This window comes from Spermophilus citellus (assembly GCF_964194105.1).
Source record: "Spermophilus citellus genome assembly, chromosome: 15".
NCBI lineage: Eukaryota > Metazoa > Chordata > Mammalia > Rodentia > Sciuridae > Spermophilus > Spermophilus citellus.
In genome coordinates, this window is record NC_138195.1 from 43,866,980 (window position 1) to 43,881,205 (window position 14,226).

The 14,226-nt window shown below is 52.6% G+C and overlaps 1 long non-coding RNA gene across 1 annotated transcript; it reads left to right on the top strand.

Moving 5' to 3' along the window:
* Nucleotides 1-2,212: 2,212 nt before the first annotated feature.
* LOC308634509 lies at nucleotides 2,213-7,553 on the top strand. The gene is made up of 3 exons (XR_014019019.1): nucleotides 2,213-2,945; nucleotides 4,781-5,846; nucleotides 6,713-7,553. It is a non-coding gene; the product is annotated as an uncharacterized lncRNA (long non-coding RNA).
* The last annotated feature ends 6,673 nt before the right edge of the window (nucleotides 7,554-14,226 follow it).

Consider the following 14,226-nt stretch of genomic DNA (forward strand, 5'->3'; position numbering starts at 1 on the left):
GCCTGTCCCTCCCGGCTGAATCCATGTTCCCCTGACACCCTCCTCACAGGCAGCAATGGGCTGTGTGGCCGCAGGACCGTCGGGGCTCCCAGGGAGCGTTCAGGGTGAGCAGAAGGGCGGGGATGCTCTTCCCAGGCGCATGGTGAGCTTCTGCGTCCCCACAGAGGCTGCACCAAGGACACCTGGCCATGGTTGACCGAGTCTGGCTGCAGCATCGGGGAGGGGAGATTGGGAGGCACCTCCGCTGTCCGCCCGTCTGCCCTGGAGGCCACGGGGAGACCACTGGGCACCCCCTGGGTCTGTGTGACTGCAAAGCTGCTCAGCTGTGGTCCAGACCTGGCCCTTGGGCAGTGATATGTCACATCAAGGCCACCGGGCCCGTGATTTTGGTATCATTGTTTTGGAACGTGGGACGAGGGCCCTTGGGAGATGGCACCTGTGGCCCCTCTTCCTCTCACGATCTATAGGAGGGATACTCTGTAGCTCATCATCTCTGTGCTGGATGCACTGGCCACACCTGGGCTTTGCCTGTCATGTGCCTGCCACCAAGAGTGGACTGACAGTGAGACCAGGCACGGGGGTGTGGGGACAGGGGATTAAGAGGGTAGGGGACTAATGGAAAGTCACTATTTATCTAGGGTCCTGGTTGAGCCTTCACTCATTTAAAACTCATAAGAATCTTATATGGTAGTTGTTTGCCTCAGAGGTTAAACATCCTGCACAGAGAGGTCAAGTAACTTGCTCAAGGTCACACAGCTCTAAATGACAGTGTTTAGTTAGTGTCAAGGCCTGAGCACTCAACTGCTGATAGGAAGAAGCAGGGCATTCACAGATAGGAGTGCCCCTCTTGGTCTGAGACCTGCTGGGGTCCCACGGCCTCCTAGAGGGAGCAGGGAGAAGTGTTCTGGTCCTCCAAGGCTCCTTTCCACTGGCTTGTGGGGAGGGAGGGGGCTGAGCCCGCCCCTTCCTTTGGCTGCTGACTTGGAGACCTGTGCTGAGGAAGGCAGCAGCTGGCCTCCCCTGGCCCCATTTGCCGGTGGCCCCGTGGCTCTGGTCCCTGGCGGTCGCTGCTGAGAGGCAGTTCACACAGCTGCTGTGCACAGCAGCCAGGCTCCCGGCAGCTCCCTGGGGCCCAGAGAATGTTCCAGAACATCTTGGAGTCATTAGGCACTCTGTGCTCACTGCTCGTGGTGACAGCTGGGATTCAGACCCAGGGACTCTTCTGCTGCCCAACCTTCTCTCATTCCCCCACATAACTAGCGAGCCCCCCACCAGCCCTGGGGAGGGGTCAGGAATATGGCTCAGTTCCCTAACATGACTTCCACTGTCGAGCTTGGTCTCTGATCCTCCATGGTGGCCTCTCCCACTGTTCAATTTGAAATGAGCCACAGTGGCCCTTGGAAGGCAATGAAAGGAAGGCTAGGTTCTGGGGCTGCATCTGCTGTGTGACTTTGAGTAGGTCACCTCACCTCTCTGGACATCTGTCTGCTTTGTTTGTTAGCATGAGCTCCTTGGTTCCTGCCCTCCTTCCTCCTGGTGGAGATGAGCAAAGCGTGCCTGAGACATACTGATGTGGGAAAACAGATGCTCCCGAGGTAGAACACATGTTACTTGGTGTGTGTGGCAGGGGGGTCAGCCTGTGGTTAGCTCAGAGCTGAACAGGGGGTTGAGGAGCACACAGAGAAGCCACCTCCCTTTAAGGGTGGGGAAACTGAGGCCAGGCAGTGACCAAGGAAACGGGAGTTGGAGGCCAGCCTTGCTGCCACTGCTCCCGTCCTCCTGGAAGGCAGTCCCGGAAGCACCGGGCACTCTTCCGAGCACTCTCCCTGGATGGTGTCCCCTCATCCTTGGGACGTGGGTCTCAGTGGCGCCCAGGCTGCGGTGGGACCTAGAGGTGGGTGGATGCCGGTCTGTCTGCGTCCACAGCAGTCCTTCCAGACCTCGAAACCTGCGAGGAAAGCTGTGCCTTTCAGGCCGGGCCACCAGGTTGGATGCGAGGCGAGAGGGCTGCTTTCTGTCCCCCGGGGGCAGCCTGCCTCCTGGGGTCAGTGGGGCTGGCCTGGGGTCCCCAGCCGGTCCAGACCTGGGGACCTCTCTCCCAGGCGCCTTGTCAGCCTGGGACGGGCGTGGCCTGCGCGGGGGTGGAGCTCCGTCGGTGCTGGGCGCAGGCTCCGCCCCAGAGGGTGGAGCCAGGAGGGAGAGCGGCCCAGGGCGCAGCGGGCTGAGGCTTGAATCCAGACTTGGCCGTTCACAACTTATTGACCCTTGATGCTGCACGATGTGACCTCGCTCTCTTCCTGCCCTCTCTGTAGATGATCCCTGTTAACGACCCCACGGAAAGGATTGGAAATAACTCACATGGCGGTCCCAGCGCCACCATGGGACGTGGGGCCTGCATGACGGGGGACCCGGGGCTGTGCAGGGGCCATCAGGGAAGAGGGGCAGGTGGCAGGGCCTCCTCACCTTCGTGCTCGGAGCTGCCCCGGCGCAGACACCTCTTGGCTCGGGATTTCTTGGTGTGGGACCGCCTGCTCAGGCAGACAGGCCCTGGCACAGTCCCTGTTTTGTCCTCTGAACACTGTCCTCCTACCAAGGGCAGCCAGAGGCAGCCAGGGTGCTGGCAGCGCTGAGGCTGCTGGCCCTGCTGCCCCTCCTGGCCTCCGGTGTTGGGGTCTGTCCTCACTCTGGCCACCAGAGCTGCGCTTTCTGGGGAGTAGGGAGAGGGTCACCCCCTGGGCTCTCCTTCCGCCTCTGGCTGGAGCGGCTCCTTGGGAGGGACATAGATGTTCAGGTGGCTCTGGGCCTTCTATCTGAGCTGAGGGTCACCAGGGAAACTGTCACTTTTCTCTTCAGGCAAAGCCCCTGAGCGGAGGGCTCCAGCCCCAGGGCCATTCCAGGGCACTCGCGTGTGAGCTCCAGTGCACTGCACCATCTCAGCGCATCCTGTGAGTGTGCACCTGAGTGTGTGTTGTGTGTGCATGTGGCGGGGTGCGAGTGCGAGGGGACCTGATGCCAGAACCTCAGAGGGTGGCAATGGCTCAGTGAGCTGAGGACAGCAGGCGGGCTGCCACCTCTTCTTTCAAGTCCCAGAGCCCAGCCCTGCCATGGGTGCCTCAGGGACATGGTGGAGGAGACTCCATTCTTGTCCCATGGAGCTGCCTTCTGAGAGGACAGAACCAGCCAATGGGCACTGTGGTGGACGCTCTGCCGTGTTCTCCTCCCTTCTCTATGAACACTGTCCTCCTGCCAAGGGCAGCCAGAGGCAGCCAGGGTGATTTTGGTGGGGGGCAGGTTAGGTTAGGGGTGACAGCCAGGAGATCACGGAGGTCCAGGATGTGGGCGGGGCCCTGAGGAGCTCATGGGGACATCTGCTGGCCTGATCAGCCTGCCCAAGGTCTTGATCCCAGCAGCCCTGTGTCCCCCCACCCCCCGCAGGGCTTGGTGAGTTTGCAGCTGGGGAAGAAAAAAGAAAGGGCGACATCTCATTTGGGTTTTGGCTAAAGCACGAGTCTCCCTCCTGGTCTCTTCCCATCTCTCTTCTTTCCTTTCCCTTTTCTTGTTGAAGTGTAGAGCACCTGGGGGTGCAGACAAAGGGCTATTAGGGTGAATCCGGCTTCCTCGTTCTGAAGCCCAGGGAGATGGCATTCTGTGAGGAGCAAGGGACACAGGCTACAGGGAGGACGCTGAGGCGGGCTGGGCTGGGTGCTCCTCAGAGCCCCTGAAACAGCTGCCACAGCAGATCCAGGTGCTACCAGAAGGAAGGGCCAGGAGAGGCCAGAGGGAGGCTGGGGCCGCCTGGGGCCTGCCAGGACTCAGGGCCTTCCTGCCAGAGTGAGTCCCCCGCTACCCCCAGGCACCCTGTGGGGCGGATTTTTTCATAAGCGTCAAAGAGGAGCAGGAACCCCGGAGTCTTCTGCCTGTCCAGAAGGTCCCTTGAACCTACAAGGAACCTCCAATGCCTGAAGGTCCACCCCAATTACTCAGGCCAACTGTGGCTGTGTTTCTTTTCAAATTGTGGCCCCCCGCCAGATGGAGAGCCCCACCATATCAGTCATTCACACTTGAATCTCAGTTAGCCCTCTGGGTGGTCTCCACGAGCAGGTTTGGGTACGAAGAAGGGTTCGGCAGGAGGATGCATTCACTGTCACCAGGGATGTGCAGGCCCCGAGCAGGCCTGGAGACAGCCCAGACTTCAGGGTGGAGCCAGTGGCTCCCTGAATGAAGTCAAGGCTTTGCAAGGCTACCATGCACAGAGCTCAGGAAGCTGACTTCCTCCTCAGAGCCCCATCTGAGCCAGGCAGGACTTCCTGGGTTGCAGGTCAGTGCCAAGAGCGGGGGCCTGAGGTGCCTCAAGGAGCCTCGGCAGCAACCCACAAGGTCCCTGGGGGTGGAAGCCACACCCGCCAGCCTCCAGAGAGCTGGCTCCACCTGCTGTGCCCCTGGCTGTCTGTGGCACAGGGGGCCTGGCTCCAGGGCCATGCTGACCCTGTGAGGCTGGAGGCTGAGACGGGAAATGAGCTGACCAAGGTCACACAGCAAGATCCTCCAAATTCCCAGCATGAAGTCCCAAGCCACCTACAGCCCGTCAGGCTCTGTCCAAGATGATTGGGGCATGGGGTCACCTGGGTCAGTCGCAGGCCCTGAGCCAGGCTGTCAGCAAGTTGTCCCCACATCTATACCAAGTCCTCCCCACCAAGGTTAGTGAAGCCAGGGTAATGGGCCAGCCTCGGGTCGGCCCCACCAGTGAAGCCAGTTCTTCCTGGCACCTGTGTTCTTGCAGCCTGAAGCCCGGAGCTCGTTGCCTGTGGAAGTGGACAGGGAAGGGACACCCAGGACGAAGAGCCACGGGAAGAGCCAGAGCTCTCACTGGAGGCACCTCAGATAGGCTAGGAGGGCAGCACCTGGAGCCAGGCAGCCTGGCCAAATGGCAGCTCCATGTTGAGAAGCCGGGTGGCCCAGATCAGGGACCTGAGCCGCACTGAGCTGCGTCCTCAGATGTCAGATGGAAATGGCAGGAAGCCCCGCCACAGGATCGCTGCCAGCTGAACTGAGCTAATATGCGCCGATGCTGAGTCCAGTGCCAGGCGCGTACTCACACATGGAGGGTTGGATAAATAGGACCTGTCATTACTCTGCATAGAAAATAATAATAAATTAATAATAAATGAACTCCTTGTGATCCCTTCACAAGATCAGGCTATGGAGGCTGGCCCACAGACTGGGGTCTGGGCTGGTGGTCCCCCTGCAGGATATTTGGCGCAGAGGGAGAAGTGGGGACAGACAGCACCATGCTGGGCTCAGGCCTGGAGGTGCTGTCTAAGGCAGTTATTCCAACATGGCCATTTGACAGAATGGAAGACTGAGGCCTCCTCCTCTTCCTCCTCCTCCTCCTCCTTCTCCTCCTCCTCCTCCTCCTTGCCAAAGTCACATGGGTGGCTGATAAAAAGTCCAGTTAGCGTTAAACCCCGAGTCCGCCAGCACACTGCCTGGTCCCCTTGCTTCTCTGTTTTGCTTGGATTTACTGATGGATGGACTTACAGATGTCCCTTATGTCCCGTCTCGGGCTCCCCTCCTTCTCTAGCTCTTGACACAGCAGGGAGACTGCTGGACTGTCCCTCAGGAAGAATTTCAGAAGCCAGGTCCAATCTGAACCAAAGAAATCAGAGTGTGCAGAGGTGGCCCTGCAGGCCCTGGGGCTGGGAGTGACATCGGGGAGGCACAAACCTGGGGTGCAGAGGTGCCCTCCCTGGAGCCTGGTCTCCCCCCTTCCCAGCTGCCCTCTGGCAGATCTCCAGGCTGTCTTGCTGTTCCTGAGTCCTGGGGCAGCCAGAGGCTAATGATGACAGGTGAGCACTGAGAATACGGTCCCTTTACGGGATCAGGCTGCGGAAGCTGGCCGCAGACTGGGGTCTGGGCTGGGGGTCCCGCTGCGGGACATTTGGCACAGACGGAGACGTGGGTACAGACAAAACATCCCCGTTTGCATCTGGAGTCCTGCCTCTGGCCAAACCTCCTTCCTGCCTTGTCTTCCTACGGCTGCTTGTCCCTTGCCACCACTGCACACTGTCAAGGTTCCAGCATGACGACAGGCAACGCACACACGTGGCCAAGGCGGAAGAAGAGGAGGACATGGTTATCATCAGGCCTGGCCCAGAGGAGCAGGGGAGCCAGAGCCATGGTGTGAGGAGCCATCTGCCCTGAGCCCTAGCTTAAGCTCCCTGGCAAACTCCCTGGGTAACTTTTGCCAACTCACAGCTCCATTTAGGGACAGGCTCTCCAGCCTTCCTCCCTCAAGGGCACTTACAGTTTTGATATCTGGAATCAGTGCCTGCCAGCAAGACTCAGCTGCTAAGCAATTACTAAGCACCCATCTTGTGCTGTGCACCTACTAAGTGCTTTACTCTGGCCTTTAGGCAAGGAAGGTGTATCAGTTAGCTATTGCCATGACACTGGTGCATAACAAATGACCCCAGATTTAGTGGCTTAACATGGCAATCATTTATACTCAATGAAGTTGGCTGAGGCTCAACTGATCTGGGCTAGGCTTGGCGTGGGTGGCTCTGCTTCAGGTCACTCCTTATTGTAGGTGGGGACATTCTGCCTCCAGAGACATGATGTCTCTCACCCTCCAGCATAAGGGACATGAACATGTTCTTTTTATGACAACAGCAGAAGCACAGGAGTGACTGGTGCCTTTTCATTGCTGTCCTAGACTGTTGGCCAAGCAAGTCATGTGACCAAGCCCAGAGTCAAGAGGAAGAAAAACACTCCACCTCCACGAGACATTGGCAAGGCACAGCGGCCTTGAGGAGCCAGGAGCTGGGGCCATTCCTTGCCAACGCCTCACCTTCGTGGAGTGTGTTTTCCTGCCTCTTGATTCTGCATCTTTTAATCCAGAAGTTAAACCCTTTTGCTTTCCACCTGCTGGGAGGAGGGCACGGGTCAGGAGGTGGAAGAACCTGAGGGGAAGAGGGTTTCAGATCAGGCCTGGGGTGAGGAGGGACTTTCCCAGAGCCTAAGGCCAGAGGCCATGTGAACCGGGTGAATGGGAGAATGTTGGGGACCTGAGTGTGGGGAAGAGTCACAGATGCTCACTTGGCAAGAGGCCTCACTGAGTGCCATGTTCCACAGCCTGGGAGCTTCGAGGCACACCTTCCGACCAGGAGCAAGACATTTCCATCCTCCTGGGCACGCGCCAACACGGGCTAACTGACCCATGACTGACCGTGACTTCATGTTTGCCCGATGAAGTAATCATCAGGCCAGACAGAATGGCCACCAGGGTCATTGGACTTCACTGAGCCCCTACTGTTTCTATCACCCTTTGCAAGGTAATGATTTAGACATGAGGCTTCCTCCCAAATCTCCTGCTAGAGAAGACAAGGATTTTCAGATTATTGGCATGATTAGATTATGAAAGGTGTGACCTGATCAGTGGATTAATCCTCAGATGTGGATTAATCGGGCGGTACCTGTAAGCAATTAAGTTGTGATTAAAGGAAGTCGGTCACTGGAGGTGTGCCTTTGGGCTTTATATTTTGTCCCTGGTTGAGCAGAGCTCGCGCTCTCTCTCTCTCTCTCTCTCTTGCTCTTGCGCTCTATCTCTCTCTCTCTCCTTCCTGGTGGCCATGTCCTGAGCTGCTGAGCTGCTTTCCGCCTTGACACCTTTTGGCCAAGATGCTCTGCCTCACTTTGTGTCCAGTGTTATGCAGTCAGCAGACCACAGAGTGAGCCTCTAAAACCATAAGCCAAAATAAACTCTTCCTCCTTTAAAGTTGTTCTCGTCAGGTCTTTTGGTCACAACGATGCCGAAGCTGACTCAGTCAGTACCCATGAGCAGGTGTCACCAGTGGTCCCAAAGGTAAGAGCGTAAATGGCGTCCCACACAGCGTAGGCAGGAAGGCTTCTCCTCACCCTCTGATCCACTGAGAAACTTCTATCTGCAAAGCGCCTCCCAACCCCTCATGCCCCAGGGGAGTCTAAGAAGGCAAAAGGACAGTCCCTGCTGGCTCAGAGTCCCCCACACAGCTGAAAAAAAACTAGAAAGTGTTTTGGAAAGTGTTCACGAGTCACATTCGTACAACCATCTCAACAGAATGACAGGAGACCTTCCACAGGCATGGAGCTTACCAGAGCGCCAGAGAACAGCACTGACAGAAGCCTCCAGAAGGTAGAGGGTAGAGAAAGGAACATAGCCCAGTTCACTTTTCATTTACTCAACACCCTGTGCCAGGCTCCGCAGCAGGCACCTGGAGTCACGGTGATCGGGTGGCACTTTCTGATCTCAAGGTGCTCAGGATCTCCCACAGGAGACCTGCGGAGGCTTCATGGAAGGGAAGGAACTCCATCTACCTTTGAAAGAATACAACAAACTGGGGTAGAGGAGGAGGAGGGGCCCCTGGAAAGCAGTCCCTGGGAGGAGAGAGGGATCTCCTTCCACAGGAAGTTTGGTTCCACAAGAAAGGGGACTGGGCGGCTGAAAGAAGTGACTCTCGGATGGCAGAATCCTGGTAAGTACACCCCCTGGAGAAGGGCCCATCAGATACCAACCGAGGCCCCATACTCACAGCCACCCCTTCACGTGCCGTGGCCCAGCCCGATCATCACGGCTGGCCACAGTTCCCAGCAGCTCCTGAGAGGCATGTCATGCTCTTTTCACATTTTCTCCTCTAAGCCGTGATTCCTGGCTTCCAGAAATCCAACCCGCCTTCAGAGACAAGTACCATGGAAACCCCAAACACAGCCTTCCCTGATCATGCTAATTAAAGGGAAAGACGGGTGGAAAAACTATCTGAAGGAAACACAAGCTTTATTATTTTTAAGTTAATCCACTTACTCCCGAGAGCTGACCACTAAGCATTTCACAGGGAAGGTCTGTAGGGCACCCGCTGCATGGGATGCTTTGGTAACTTATTCAGCCACTCAGTTTCTTCTTTCTTTCCTTCCTTTCTTCTTTCTTTTTTTCTTTCTTTCTTTCCTTCTTTCTTTCTTTCTTTCTTTCTTTCTTTCTTTCTTGTACTGGGGATTGAACCCAGGGGCATTTTACCACTGAGCTCCATCTCCAGCCTTTTTTTAATGTTCTGTTTTGAGACAGGGCCTTGCTAAGTTGCCAGGATGATCTTGAACTTGCTCCTGGTCCTCCCACCGCAGCCTCCAGAGTAGCCGGGATGACAGTCATGCGCCACAGCGCCTGGCACTAAACATTTACTGAATAGTCACCACAGGCTGGAGGCCAGCGGTACAAGGCTAAGTCCCCACCTCTGCCCTTGGGGGCTGGGACTGGAGAGGGGTAGGTGCCGAATCATGATGACAAAGCCAAGTCCAGAAGGTATAACAGGAATGGCAGGTGTGAGGCTGCTGGCCCTGGACCAGGATGACTGCACGGAGCAGGTGGGGTCACCGGGAACTCCCTGCTGGGGCACTGACAGATGCCATAGGAGAAAAGCTGGGGTTACGATCAGGGTGTCAAGGAGGCGTCTTGTGCAATGAACTCAAAGGGTCAAAGGCCCGAAGGAAAGAAGCAGGGGGATGAGTAGACCGGAGAGTGGTGATGTGGGAAGGAACCGGAAGCCAGGCAGCAGCAAAGGCGGAGCTGGGTTAGGCAGCAAGGCCACCCCGGCAACCCATCAGCTTTGCTCAGGGCGGACAGTGAGGGGCACTGGGCTGTTAAAGCAGAGAAGCGATGCACATGGATTTGTGTCGCAGAAAGAGCAGAAGCTGTGGGGAGGATGCCCTGGAAGCAGCAGTCAGCTGGCGCAGACCAGGAGAGAGAGAGAGAGATCGGGGTCCCTTCCGAGGGCAGAGACAGGAGGAAGACAGAGAAGAGGGATGGACTTGAGAGACAGTGGGGCTGGCGACTTATGGATCTAAGGAGAAGGAAAGGGAGAATTCTAGAATGTCAGCCAGACTTGGCAGCTGGGGTTAGAAAATGGATGGTTGGGGCTGGGGTTGGGGCTCAGCGGTAGAGCACTCACCTGGCACGTGTGAGGCCCTGGGTTCGATCCTCAGCACCACATAAGATAAGTAAATAAAGTAAAGATAGTGTGTCCAACTACAACTAAAAAATAATTTAAAAAAAAGAAAGAAAGAAAATGGATGGTAGTACCCCCGACTAAGCTTGAGAATTTCAAGGAAAGGCCATTTAGAAGGAGGAAAAAATTAGGATCCGTGTTGGATGTTGGATCTGGAGGGCCAGTGTTCTTGGGAGGCAGTGGGCCTTCAGTGGGGAGGACCAGCAGGCAGCCGTGTTGAGCTCGCCTCTGAAGAGGAAGATCTAGGCTGCAGACAAAGCCTTGGACTTCAGAAACCGCAGAAGGGGGTGTGGCACCCACGGTTCATCAGGATGTCTTAGGCAGCAGGGAACAGAACACACTTAGAAGTAAATAAATGTCTGAGGATAAGGACATTTATTTATTTTACTTTTTACTTTTTTTTCTTTTTTTGACGTGGGTCCTAGGTTTCTTTATCATCTTAACACGTTATGGAATGAATCCATCACGTGGATATATCTGCCATCTCCACTCATCAGTAAGTGTATGTCCTGCCATAACAGGGAAGGCAGTCTTGGGATTTGGAAGATGTATAGCCCCAGGGGAGGAGGTGAGAAAACAATTTGTTACTAGATGCAATGCCTGCCTTTGGCTGGTTTGACAAACACACACACAAAGGATTGGGCTTATGAAAGAAGTTGCTGCCTAGCCAGCAGGGATGAGAGACTACAGATCCACTATCAAGTACCTGTGGGGGTGGAAGAGGCAGCTACCTTTTTGAGTGTGTAGTGCTGGGGATTGAACCCAGGGCCCGGTGCATGCGAGGCAAGCACTCTACCAACTGAGCTATATCCCCAGAAAGGCAGCTACTTCTAACCTAAGTGGTAAAAGACACAGTTGAGGAATGCTGTCTGTAAGGAAGGCTGGTGAACACTGGTCCCTTGTGGACATCTCTGCTTTAAACTCTGATGGAGTGACTGATCCCCAGCCAGCCCCCAGCCACCCTAACAAGTAGGAAGATGGATCAAATATAGGAAACATCTGGCTTCTGATACTAGATAACCAGAAGAACTAGGCCTTGTTCCCAAGGAAAAGGAGAACAAATAAAATGAACTCTGACCAATCTGATTGTGTGCCTAGAGGCAGTGAGCTGACCACAGCTCCAGGAATGGGAACGACAGAACAGAACTCTCGCTGTTTTAGGAGATAAAGATCAGAATTCAGAGAATGGACCGCAGCTGGGATTTGCAGAGCAGAATACTGGAGAGGAAGGGGCTATGCAGAGACGGAGCTTCAGAAACAGCGTAGGAGTGATTTTGAGTCTTTGGCTGAATACTCAGCTGTGCATGTACAGGATGAGTTTTATGTCCCTGTTCATGGTCCATGTCTGTGGGGTTAGACAAAGAAGAAATTCTGGGGAAAGAATCATTATTGGAGAGTTGTAAATTGAACAATGTTCTGAACTTAAGTGTTGGGACGTATTCATATTTAGGGTAATCGGAGTGGAGAGACCTCATTGGGTGCCCAGAGTATGCAGTAGAAACAGAATGGCCATACCATGGGAGTCAAGCTCAACTAGCAAGCCCTAGAGTGAAGGCCATCCTAGACCCATCCTAACACAGTTTAAAGATAAGCCTTGAAAGGATCAAGCATCCCCAAGTCAGTTGCTGGAATAAAACTTAATACTCTTTAAAGAAACAGAACAACACTCAGTTATCATGATATTTAAAATGTCTACCTTCCAATCAATAATTACTACATATAAGCAGCAAAGAAATGGTTCCCATAACCAAGAGAAAAATTGGGCAATAGAAACAGGGACTACTTATGGAACTTTCAGAAGAGACCCTTAAAATAGCCATCATAAATAGACTCAAGTATTTAAAGGAATACATGACCATTATGAGGAAAGAAAAGGAATATATATAGGGGCTGGGGATGTGGCTCAAGCAGTAGCACGCTCGCCTGGCATGCGTGCGGCCCGGGTTCGATCCTCAGCACCACATACCAACAAAGATGTTGTGTCCACCGAGAACTAAAAAATAAATATTAAAAATTCTCTCTCTCTCTCTCACTCTCTCTCCTCTCTCTTTAAAAAAAAAAGAAAAGGAATATATATATATATATATATATATATATATATATATATATATATATATATATGGGCCACACAAAGCCTTTAAGAACTGAAAAATACAGGTGTATTCCAGAAATTTAGGAAGTGAAAATCTCACTGGTAGGCTTAATAGCAAATCAGACATTAAAAAAAAAAAAAGTCAGTGAACTTGAAGACAAATTGAAGCCCAAAGAGGAAAATAAATCTGAGAAGAACATTAACAGAGCATCAGAGACTTGTTGGACAAAGGGCCTTAAATACATTATAATCCAAGAGAAAGAGTTGTGTGTCGGGGAGGACAAAAAAAATATTTGAAAAATCTAGTGACCAATTATTTTCCAAATTTGGTGAAAATTATAATCCAATAGATTTTTTAAAAAAACTTAATGATTTCAACCAGAAAACAAACAAACAAACAAACAAAGAAAATCATACCAAGGCAATTCACAATGGTGCTTTAAATTTTTTTTCCCTAGTATTGGGGATTGAACCCAGGCTCTCAGTCATGCTAGGCAAGCAGCTCTACCACTGAGCCACATCATCAGCCCAGAAAACCAATGACGAAGACAAGTCTTCAAATATAGCCAGAGAAAGATGTGAACCTGTGGCCAGGATCAAACTGATGGTGTGGTTATCACATAGATTATTGAAAACTCTGAACAGACTGAAGCAAATCTTTTTCTTTTTCTCTTTCTTTCTTTCTTTCTTTCTTTCTTTCTTTCTTTCTTTCTTTCTTTCTTTCTTCCTTCCTTCCTTCCTTCCTTCCTTCCTTTCTTCCTTTCCTCCTTTCCTCCTTTCCTCCTTTCTTTCTTTCCTCCTTCCTTCCTTCCTTCCTTCCTTCCCTCCCTCCCTCCCTCCCTCTTTCTTTCTTTCTTTCTTTCTTTCTTTCTTTCTTTCTTTCTTTCTTTCTTTCTTTCTTTTCTTTTCTTTTCTTTTCTTTTCTTTTCTTTTCTTTTCTTTCTTTTTCTTTTTTGTACCTGGATTGAACCCAGGGGTCCTTAAACACAGAGCCACATCCCCAGCCCTTTTTAATATTTTATTTAGAGACAGGGTCTCACTGAGTTGCTTAGGGCCTTGCTAATTTGCTGAGGCTGGCTTTGAACCTGAGATCCTCCTGCCTCATCCTCCCCAGCTGCTGGAATTATAGGTGTGTGCCACTGCACCCAGCTGCAAATCTTTTTAATTAGACATGGTGATTCAGGAAACAAACAAACAAACAAACTTGAAGGAATGGTCCTCCCACCTAAGTCTGTTAGGCTTAGTTACCCCAAAAACTTAGCAGCTAATAGGGAATGAGACCAAAGGAGGCAAGAGAGAAATTCAGAAAATGTAAAATATGTTTCTAATATTAAAACCATGAATGTGAATCTTGATATCTGGAGTTTCCCAGAATCAAATAAATAAGACTGCTATGTCTTTAAGGGAGTCACACTAGGGGGAAACATCACAACCTTGGACATCAGAGGCCTTTGTTCAAGGTTAAACTTTTGGGCTTTCAAAATTGCACAGGCTCGAAACAGACATCTAGACTGGTTCCACAGTTTAGCTATTGCTGGTAAAACTGCTCAACACCCAGAAAGGGCCTGTTCACCAGTGGTTACTCATGAGAGGCCAAGGAGGACAGTGGCCTGGAGGGTACACTCCTCAGAAAGGCGTATGCAGCTCCAGGCATTACGAGCATGCGTGAAAGCTGGAGGGCAACACAAAAGCTTTCCTTAATTTCCTCTTTTCAAGGAAGGGCCAAGACTGGACCCTGTGTCCACACCCTAGCTGCAAGAGAAGCTGGTAGAGTAGCTACCCGGGGGTTTCAGCCTCAGCTGTGGGAGGTGGATTTTTCTAGCAAGGGACAAATGGGAGGGGGTTGGGAGACTCCTGGATAGGCAAGCCATGGTGTCTGCCTGCCCCAGGAGCGCCAGAGTAAGGAACCAGAGAATCCCAGGGAACAGCGACCCTTCACGGAGCTTCATGAAGCCGGTGAAGGAAAGGGGGTCTGGTTTCTGAGTAACAATTGCCCCCAAACTAAGTAGTTTAAAGCAACAAGCATTGGTGGTTCATTTTCTCGTTGCTTCCTAGGGCCAGGAATCTGGGAACAGCTTAGCTGTTTGGTTGTGTCTCAAGGTG